The 11,222-nt window shown below is 45.9% G+C and overlaps 1 pseudogene; it reads left to right on the top strand.

Moving 5' to 3' along the window:
* Positions 1-1,172: 1,172 nt before the first annotated feature.
* LOC103211679 lies at positions 1,173-3,723 on the top strand (annotated as a pseudogene).
* Positions 3,724-11,222: the final 7,499 nt, after the last annotated feature.

Raw genomic sequence — 11,222 nt, 5'->3', positions numbered from 1 at the left:
TTACCAAGAAGATTTGGTCTGTGTTCAAACACTTCAGGAAGTAGCAAATGATCAAGAATTGATGGTATTAAAGGAAGAAGTCCAAGCTACACTGAAGTCATTGTTGAAAAACAAGCCTTCAGGAATTTACAGAATACCAGTGAGATGTTTCAACAAACAGATGCAATGCTGGAAGCACTCATTTGCCTATGCCAAGAAATTTGGGAGGCAGCTACCCAGCTAACAGACAAGAAGAGATCCATATTTGTGCACATTCCAAAGAAAGGTGATCCAACAAAATGCAGAAATTATCAAACAATCTCATTAATATTACATGCAAGTAAAATTTTGCTGAAGATAATTCAAAAATTTTTGCAGCAGTACATTGAAAGGGAACTACCAGAAATTCAAACTGGGTTCAGAAGAGGAAGTAAAATTAGGATATCCGATGTCAGATGGACCTTGTATGAAAGCAAAAAAATACCAGAAAGGTATCTATGTTTCACTGACTATGTAAAAGCATTCAGCTCTTTGCATAGTAACAGATTATGGATAACATTGCAAAGAATGGAAATACCATAGCACCAAATTGTGCTCCTGAGGAAACTGTATATAAATCATGAGGCAGTCATTAGAACAGAACAAGGGGATACTGCATGGTTTAAAATCAGGAAAAGTGTGTGTCAGGGTTGCTTCGTCTCACATACATATTGAATTTGTATTCTGAGCAAATAATCCATGAAACTTGACTATATCAAGAAGAGCTGGCATCAAAATTGGAGGATAACTGATTAACAACCTGTGATATGCAGATAACACAATCTCGGATACTTAAAGTATAGAAGACTTGAAGCACTTACTGATAAAGATCAAAAACTACAGCCTTCCTATGGATTATACCTCAGCAACATCATGATAAATGGAGAAAAGATTGAAGTTGTCAAGGATTTCATTTTACTCCGATCCACAACTAATTCCCCAAGAACTGGCAGTCAAGAAATCATAGTAGGGTGCTCTGGGTCTGGGGTGACCCAGCTCGTCTTCCTCCAGTTGGCTCAGTTAGGGCTCCGCCGCTGCAGTCGGCTGCGTCAGTCAGGTGGGTCAGTTCGTCCTTGTGGGCCTGCCGGGTCCTCGCACCGGGCAGGCCCAACCAGTAGTAGCCCGGTGCACCTGGACAGCGCACCGCCACCCGCATGGCCACCATCAAAGCACTGCAGCAGTGGTGCCGGCAACAGTGCAAGGGCTACCGGGACGTGAGCATAGCCAACATGACCACGTCGTTCCGGGATAGCCTGATCTTCTGTGACATCCTGCACCACCACCGGCCTTACCTCATAGACCTCGATGCTCTCGGGAAGGAAAATGTCTATGAGAACAACAAGCTGACCTTCCGTGTGCTGAGAAACAGCTGGGCACCCCGGACTTGCTGGACGCCGAGGACATGGTGGCCCTCAAAATGCCTGACAGGCTGAGCATCCTCACCTACATGTCCTAGTACTACAAGTACTTCCACAGTCGCTCCCCCATTAGAGGCACGGCCGGCGTAAAGAGGCCCCTGTCAGACTCCACGGAGGAGCCGTCTGGGAAGAAAGCTCTAGCTCCCCAGCTGCCCTCGCCCAGCCCACCCCGGGGCTTGCTGCTGTCCCCAGCCAGGACCAACCCCATGGTCCAGGGAAGGGCTGCAGTGGCACGTGACACTCCACCAAAGCCTGGCTTGGCCCCTGCCCAAGGCTCTGTCAGCAGCACCTGTGTGGCCTGCGGCAGACATGTGCACCTCGTGCAGCGACACCTGGTGGCAGGCGAGCTCTACCACCCGAACTGCTTCAGGTGTAACGAGTGCTTCAATATATTGCACTCAAGTGCCTACCCGATTACCGAGCAGCAGGGTGTCTTCGTGTGCACCAGAGACCACCCTGCCTCTGCCGACCCACATTGCCAGGCCTGGCTGCCCCTGTGGACTCCAGACCCCTTGGCATCCCACAGAAGGCCCAGAAGGGTAACAGGCTGTGAGAGGCAGGCCTGGAGGCCAGGCAGCCAGCCCCAGATCCTGCGGTGGGTGGGCAGCTCAGAAGCCAGAAGTTTCACTCCTTCAGCACCCAACCCTTCCGCCGCTGCTGCCTCCTCTCATGTTCATGGAGGGAGCCCTGACACGCCCAGCTCCCCAAGGGACCTGTGGCCGCTAGACTCCCACACAAGTCAGCACACAAGTGACCAACAGTTTGTCGATGGAGTAGTCCCCTCTGGCACGGGGTGCAGTGACAGCCAAGCCTCAACCTGTGTGGCCCCTGTGAGCCCAAGACCCCTGCCCAGCTGTGCCACAGGTCCAGGTGGCCCCTCGGACAAAAGATCCTCCGACCAAACTCAACCTGAACTCAGTGTCTGTGGGCCCTGTGGACCCTCCAGCCTGGACTCTCTTGGCCTCCAGGACCCAGAAAGCCTGGGAGAAGTTCTTTCAGGTCCCAAGTAATGGCCCAGGGGCCGGGGAGGGTGGCTCCAGTGGACACACCTGCAGGGGACACCAGACCTGAGAGCAGGCACTGAAATTCCTCAGAGAGGCCCTTCTGCGGCTCAAGGAGGTGCCCAGCAGGCCTCCCTCAGCCTCATGTGTCCCAAATTCCCAGCCCAAAGCCCAAGGGCCAGGGGCGAGTCCATCAGCCCCCCTGCAAGAAGTGAGCCCCCTTTGAAGGCTGAGCCGAGGGCTCCCCAAGTGCTGTCATCCCTACCTGGAACTCTGCATCCCCTTGGGCCAGAAAGAAGAACCCAGTTGCCATCTAGAGGAGGAGCAGGGCCAACATGGGCTCCAGGGTGAAGCAGCAGGAGCCCCTGGCTGTGAAGGTTCCAAGCACCAGTCCCCAGAAAAGCTCAGCAGGATGGAGGGTCCACATGAAACCTATGGAGAAGAGCAGCCCCCTGAGAGGTCTGTGGAGCTAAAGGGGCCCCAGGCCCCAGTTGAGTTGAAGGTGGAGAATGCACAGAAGGTAGTGTCAGGGAGCTCTGAGGGGAGTGTCTGCATCACGCTGACTCTCCTGAAGCCTGACAGGATCTCTGGACCCAATGTCTCAGCCGCTTCCCCCTCCCCATCTCCCTGCAAGAGGCTGGTTGTCCCTGCCAGCCTGGACATTGTCTGATCCCTTGAAGCAGGAAGCCCCAACCCCCAGCTGGAAGGAAGCAGAAGCCCACCCTCGGGACAAGCCAGGGAGACCCCTGGGTCTGGCCAGCATCCCTGCCCCATCCTACAAGGCCTCGTTAAGGCTTCACCCAGAACACATACCCCAGGAGGAGATCCAGTGGCAGGTGCATGACACTGAGAAGCAGCTGGATGCACTGGAACTCAGGGCTGTGGAGCTGGAGCAGCAGTTGTGGGCTGCTGAGGGAGATGCCTCCAAAGACACGCTCATGGTAGCCTGATTCCAGCTCATCCATGAGAAGCAGCTGCTGCTGAGGCGGGAGTCAGAGCTGATGTACAAGTCCAAGGAGCAGCACCTGGAACAGCAACAGCTAGGCCTGGAGGAGGAGCTGCGGTGACTGATGAAAAAGCTCAAGGCCCTGAAGTCACCCTAGGACCGGGAGCGGGAGGATGAGCTGCTGAACCAATATGTAAGCATGGTGAATGACCGAAGTGACATTATCGACTTTCTGGATGAGGACCAGCTCAGGGAACAAGAGGAGGACCAGATGCTGCAGGACATGATCCAAAAACTGGCTGCTTTGGCTCTCACTTATCCCACAGGTCTGAAGCTCTGAGACCTGCGTTTGGCAGCCCTGCCCTGCATCCGCCTCTCCTGCACACACTGGGAATTCCTGAAGCCTTTTCACAGAACCTCCCAGAGGAGGCTTTGGCCAGGTGGCAACAGTAGGCCCTAAGGGCAAGTCCACCTCCATGTCTGCCTATGGGCTGGCCAGCACTGTCAAGTCCCTCTGCCATCCCAATCTAGACTGGGTTTTGGGGTTCTACACTAGCAAGTTCTCCCAGGTGGGCCAAAAACACTGATGAATCCAGTGAGTGCCAGCCCATTGAACCATTAAGAATATTGCACACCATTCCTCTGCAGCAGCCTGACACTTTATAAAGTACATTAGGGTGTAATCCACTGAAACCACAGTATCGAGACCACCTCATCTTATCACATTGAAATTACATCATACTCCTCTGCTTAAATTAAAAACCTAAAACTTCAAAAAAAAAAAAAGAAAAAGAAAAAGAAATCATAGTATTGTACTGGGCAAATCTGCTACAAATAATTTGTTTAAAGTGTTAACGAGCAAAGATGTCACTTTGAAGACTAAGATGAATCTAACCCAAGCCATGGTATTTTCAATCACCTCACATGCATGTGATAGCTGGAAAATGAATAAGGAAGACCAAATAAAAATTGATACATTTGAATTGTGGTGTTGTTGAAGCATATTGAATATAGTATGAACTACCAGAAGGACAAAGAAGTCTGTCTTGGAAGAAGTACAACCAGAGTACTCCTTGGAAGAGAGGATGGTGAGACTTCATCTAACTTAATTTGGACTTATTATCAGGAGAGACCTTCTGCTGAATGGGCATGAAGGCAAGAGCTTCTGACCTCCTCCAGCCTCATGAGGGGGAAACAGAGTTACCATCAATAGCCCAAGGAACTTTGGTAACATAGTGCCTAAGGCATTTGACTTCTAACCAGAAGGGTGGCGGTTCAAAACCAACAGCCACTCCTCGGAAGGAAGTGGGCAATCTACTTCGTAGTGATGCTGCCTTGGAAATCCAAGGAGGGGTTGTTACAAGTTGGGTCCAACTGGATGGCAAACAGCAACAACAATAGCCCAAGGCTTAATCCTAAAAGGTCAGACCTGCCATTACCTTCCAGTCTTTTTACCAATTCTGACACCAACTGTCCCTCCCACAGCACTCACTACTTCTCTACTGGTTGGGCAATCTACTTCCGTAGTGATACCGCCTCAGAAACCCAAGGAGGGGTCACTATGAGTTGGGTCTGACTCGACAGTATATAGCAACAACAACAACAACAACAACAAATCTTTATGGAAGTAGATTGCCCTATATTCCTTCAGTGGAGTGGCTGGTGGGTTTAACTGCCAGCTTTTGGGTTAGCAGTCAAATGTCTTAGGCAGTGTTCTACTAGAGGCCCTCCTCTGCACCACAACAGCCCATTTTAAGTTTGACTGAATGACAAAACTAATCAATCCCAATGTCAGAGTTCTGCAAACTTTATGTGTATGGTCCCAGCCAGTAATCCGGTGGGAGTTACAAAGACTATGGCTAGAAAACCATACCAAATAATTCACTGCACTGCAGGCCACCCTTGGCTTTTCTATCCACTGTCCCTTTCTTACTTCAAAAATTAACAACTCCTTCACAACCATTGTAAGAATAAGCACACCCATGAAAGCATGTAAGCCAGCCATTTCATGCCTTTATCTCCTCTACCCCGTTGTAGATAACAAATTTCTAATTTGCCCATCCCTGTCAAATCAGTACTCTGAGAAGACAAGCATTCTCCTTTCTCTCTGAAGAATCTTCTGTTCCAATTGGAACTTTGAGCATCTACATCCATAAATAAACAAAGTCCAGCCCAGAAAAAGCTATCAAATTGTAGCATCTTAACACCAGTTCAGAGTTAAACATCTTCCTCTTACTTTGGTTGGGTTATGGTCAGCTCTGCCCTAGCCATCCCAGCTAGGTCTTGGGTACCCGCTGGAGGCTTGGGAGTCATACTCCTCCCTTCACTTCACACCAGCCAGCATCTTCTCTCTCTCTCATTCCTGCTGCTCAGGGATCCTCCTTGTACTTCAGACCAGCCAGCCCTTCCTCTCATCCCTAGCCTCTGTGGGCTAGATCAAAGAGTACCAAACTCAACCCATTTCTTCATTGCTGCACTTCCCCCACTACCACTCATCAAGTGGACCCAGGTGGTCACAAACAAGCCTCATGCAAGCCTGCTACTCACAAGCTCCCTTTAACTTCCAGTCCTGGAAGATGTTTCTCTCCTGGACCATGAATTTCCTGCCTGGATGTACCCAAAGCCAAACAGCTTGAAATTCAAAAAGCTAGTCATTTTTCCTCTGCAGATTCTTCTTTCAAATGCAACTCTTCTGTTCTCTCAACAGATCTGGGTGGGTTTCTGTCTTTCAAATGCAAATTTCCTGATCCTGAAGGTTCTGGGTGGGGCTCAGATTTTTGACCTAAACTCCCTATACTTTACACACAGGGCTTCAAACAAAAGTCTGTGTTTCTTCTGGACAAATTATATTTCCCTTTTTAACATATCCAATCAAATATCAGCTGAAGGTGGACTTATGTACTTTCTGGTATCCATACTCAATAATCATTTCTAACAAAGAACTAGGGAGCTCTGGTAGTGTAGTGGCTAAGGCACTTGACTGCTAACCAGAAGGCTGGTGCTTTAAACTCACCAGCCACCCCTCCGAAGGAAGATTGGGCAATCTACTTTCATAGTGATATTGCGTTCAGATAAACATATTGTGAGTTCAGATAAACATGCTCCAAGACACATAATCCTTTTAAATCATTCCTGTTCCATCTCTTCACCTTGGTGATCTTCCCATTCTATGTATATGGCCTTGGGCCTGGATGTAACCAAAAGCCCTAGCCTCTAGATCAATTATCTTCTTTAATCAGCCTGGCTCTTGCCTCAGGCCTTTCTCTTTTCAGCTGCAGTGTAATACCTATATTCTGCCATTACAGGTCACAACAACCAAAGTAACCATCTAATAGTCAAAAGTTTCACTTCCCATGAAGAACTAGATGGTGCCTGGCTACCAATGCCAACCACTCAGGAAAGGAGCAAAACTGGAGATCCTGGATAGAGTGTGAGGAAAATAGTGGAACAAAATCCAAAAACTCAATAATGACCAGAATTACTGATCTGATGGAGTCTGGTGAGACCCCCAATACTATGGCCCTGGGATGATACATTCTGGGCCTAGAATAAAATTCACTCCCAGGGGCTGGCTCTTAGACCAATAGTAAACAAGATGCACACGCAGACCACTCAACCCAGGGTGGTGCAACCACCTATTCTATGGAAATGCATTCCTTGGAGCGATCGGCCATGAGGCACCAGAGGGGCAACATTGGCAGGAGGAAAGGAAGGACACACAGGAATGCATAACTATGAGGGGCATGGGGGGAGCAGGGTTACTCAGCAGGGAGGGGAAGAGACTGGGTTAGGGTTGGGTTGGTAATTGGGGAGTGAAACTAAATGTACACATAGTGTTGAGTGTAAAACAAACTGTGCTCTGTAAACTTGCATCTAAAGCACACACACACAAAAGTTCACTTCCCAAGCCCTTTCCTTCTTTCTTCTACAGAGTCCCATGCTTCCATTAGTCTGGAGCCATTGCAAAGAACCTGGCTTCTGACACCAATTGCAAAAAGGACATAGAGGTGGCATCTTCAGACCTCCCTTGATCTCACTAGGAGAAAACAGTCACCATCAATAGCCCAACATTTATTCCTATGAGGTCACACATGCTGTCACCCTCCAGGTTTTTTTACCAATTCTGACACCAACCTACTTTCCCCCGGCACTCATTACCTCTATACTGTGTGCAATAATTCATTACAATGGCCACACAGAAGTCACAGACAGAACTTATGACTATGGAGTTTATTAGAGAAGTTATTGCCAAGGAGTCAGATCCAACTCATAGGGACCCCTCCTTGGGTTTCCGAGGCAGTATCTCTATAGAACTAGATTGCTCCACCTTCCTTCCTAGGAGTGGCTAATGCATTTGAACCACCAGCCTTCTGGTTAGCAGTCAAATGCTCTAGGCACTGCGCCCCCAAACTCCTATTAAAGAAGTAACAGACTACAATTCAGGTTCAGGAAGGTGCTCCGGACACAGTTCTTCAATCAGGACAATCTCCCCTCTGCTATGCCCTCAGGCATGTCTCTCTGGCCCTTGGACTCTCGCCTGGCCCTGCCCTGCTCTGACAAGTGTTACAAAGCTCTCCTAGCTCTGCTGATACGTGCACCTTGGTTCACCCTACTCTTCCAGCAAGACTCCTACCCAAAGGCACTCAGCTTCCTTACTGTGTGGGCCAGGTAAGCCCTCTGCTCTGTGTTGTATGTGGTCAGGGTAGAACTAAGCTCCAAGGGGTTCTCAATGGCTCATTTTTGGGAGTCAATCACCAAGTTTTTCTTCTCCGGCTCTGAGTCTCGGTAGATTTGAATCTCCAACCTTTCAGTTAGCAGCCAAGCACATTAACCACATGCAACACTCATGAACTCCTACCAGGAAGTCAGAGATCACCTTTATTTAATGGATCTTTCTTTAGATAATCTCTTCTTGTCAAACAATTTATAAGCCAAAAGAAGAAACCAGGAGGTATCATTCATATTCTGTCTAGAAATCTCTTTAGATAAATTATGGATTTCATTAGGTACATTTTCTGCCTTCTACTTATCATAATTGCAATGTTATTTAATTTTCTGCCGACCTATAACAGAGATTCCCTTTCCACTAGCTTCAAATTATTTTTCTTTCTCTTTATGTTTTCATTGACAGTCTCAGGAAATGCCATCAGGCTTCCTCCAACAGTCTGCTTAAAACCTACCAAGTCCCACCTGTCTTCCTGCTCATAGATGCTGTCATTTTTTAAGTTTTGTTACCTAGGACTCCATTGTTAGTAACAAAATCTGTTACTAGATCTTTTGTTATTCCATATAAACCTTAGAAATGATTTCTTACTGTCCAAAAAATAACTTACTAGGATTGGAATGGCTTTGAATCTATAGATCAAGCTGAAAGGAATTGACCTCTGCTAAAGAGACAGGCAGGCCATATCTTCTGACCTCTTCTAACCACACAAGAGGAAAACAGAGTCATCATCAACAGCCCAAGGCCCATTACGATGAAGCCAAACAGGCTGCCTCCTTCCAGCCCTTTGCCTAACACTGACACCGACCGTTCCTCCCGCATCACTCACCACCTTTCTGCTGAGTTTGATAATTCACTGCAGTGGCTACACAGAGCTCACAGATTATGGGGTTTATTAGGGAAGCAACAGGCTACAATTCAAGTTCAGGAACAACATTCAGTCCCTTTCCCAGCCTGTCTCTCACCCAACAGTCTCTCTCAATCTCTCCCAGTCTCACTCCCAGCAATGGGTGTCTCTCGGTGTCTCTTTCTCAGCAACAAGTCTTCCTCAGCCAGAGGTCAGAGGCTTCCTAGAGGCCTCCCTTTGAGCCTGGCAGAGTGGGTAAGCTAACCATTCATAATATAAGAATTTTAAGCACCTGAGAGAGAGAGCGAACTTTCCAGAAAATTACTTTGTGCTGCTTCCAACAGAAATCCCCAGCTGGATAACTAACAATCAGATGCTACTTGGAAGCTCATGGCCAATCCACCACAGAGTTTGCAAAGACTTATGGGTAGAAAAGCCACACTAAGTAATTTACTACACTGCAACCTTTTAATCATATTAAGTCTTCCCATCTGTGAACATTTATTTAAATCTTAGATTTATTTCATCAGAATTTTGTAGTTTTCTTCATATAGGTCTTGCACATATTTTGCTAGTTTTATACCTATTTCTATTCTTTGTCTTTTTTTTATCTTAATGTAAATATTTTATTTTATTTTATTTTGAAATTTCAACTGTTCATTGCCAGAATATAGGAAAATAGTTGACTTTTGTACATTGTTGTTATTAGCTACCATCAAGTTGGTTCTGACTCACAGTGACCCTGAGTAGAACAGAACAAAACACTACCCAGTCTTGCACCATCATCTTCACCATCTTTGCTATGCTTATGCCTCTTGTTGTAGCCACTCTATCAATCCATCTTGTTGAGGGTCTTCTTCTTTTTTGATGACCCTTTACTTTACAAAGCATGATATCCTTTTCCAGGGACTTGTCCCTTCTGACAAAATGACCAAACTACTTGAGATGAAGTCTGACCATTCTCACTTACAAGGAGCATTCTGGCTGTATTTTTTTGTAGGACAGATTTGTTTGTTCTTCTGGCAGTCTGTAGTCTTTTCAACATTCTTTGCCAACACAGAAATTCAAAGGCATCAAGTCTTCTGCGGTCTTTCTTATTCATTGTCCAATTTCACATGCATATGAGACAATTAAAAATATAATGGCTTGGGTCAGGTCCACCTTAGTCTTCAAAGTATCTTCACTCTTTAACACTAGAAAGAGGTAATTTCCAGCAGATTTACCCACTGCGATATGTCACTTGATTATTTGACTGTTTTTTCCATGGGCATTGCTTGTGGATCCGAGTAAAATGAAACCCCTGATGACTTCAATCTTTTCTCCATTTATTTTGATGTTGTTTATTAATCTAGTTGTGAGGATTTTTGTTTTCTTTGTGCTGAAGTGTAATCCATAAAGAAGGATGTGTAGTCTTTGATCTTCATCAGTAAGTGATTCAAGTCTTCTTCACATTCAGCAAGGAAGGTTGCATCATCTGCATATTGCAGGTTGTTAATGAGTTCCCTCCAATCTTGTTGCATTCTTCACATAGTCCAGCTTCTCAGATTATTTGCTCAGCATGTAGACTGAATAAGTAACGTGAAAAGATACAGCACTGATGCACACCTTTCCTGATTTTAAAGCATGTGATATCTCTTGTTCTGTTTAAACGACTACCTCTAGGTCTTGTACAGGTTCCTCATGAACACAATCAAGTGTCCTAAGATCCCCATTCTTTGCAATGTTATCCATTATTTGTTATGCTTCACACAGCTGAATGCCTTCTCATAGTCAATAAAACACAAATAAATAGCTTTCTAGTAAGGTTTGCTTTCACTCAAGATCCATCTGACATCTGCAATGATATAATTTATTCCCTATTTTCTGAGTCTGACTTGAATTTCTGGTAATTTCTTGTCAATAGACTACTACAACTGTTTTTGAAGTATCTTCTGCAAAATTTTACTTGTATATTATATTAGTGATGTTTAATAACTTCCTCATTCTGTTGGATCATGTTTCTTTGGGATGTGCACAAATATTGATCTCCTCTAGTCATTTTTTTCCAGCAACTTTGCCATAATTGCTTACTGATTTCATTTTTATTGGTCAAATCCGTTGGATTTTCTTCATAGACTATCATATCATCTGGAAGCAAAGAGAATTTTATTTCTTTCTTTCCGATATAGAAACTTTTATTTCCTTTTCTAGTTAATTGCATTAGCTAGAATGCCCAGTGTGATGCTGAATAGGAGTGATAAGAGTGAATATCTTTGTCTTGCTCCCAACT

The sequence above is a fragment of the Orycteropus afer genome, unplaced genomic scaffold (genome assembly GCF_000298275.1).
Source record: "Orycteropus afer afer isolate SDZICR_OR568_19922 unplaced genomic scaffold, OryAfe1.0 scaffold00771, whole genome shotgun sequence".
Classification (NCBI taxonomy): Eukaryota; Metazoa; Chordata; class Mammalia; order Tubulidentata; family Orycteropodidae; genus Orycteropus; species Orycteropus afer.
This window is presented reverse-complemented; position numbering and strand designations above follow the sequence as displayed.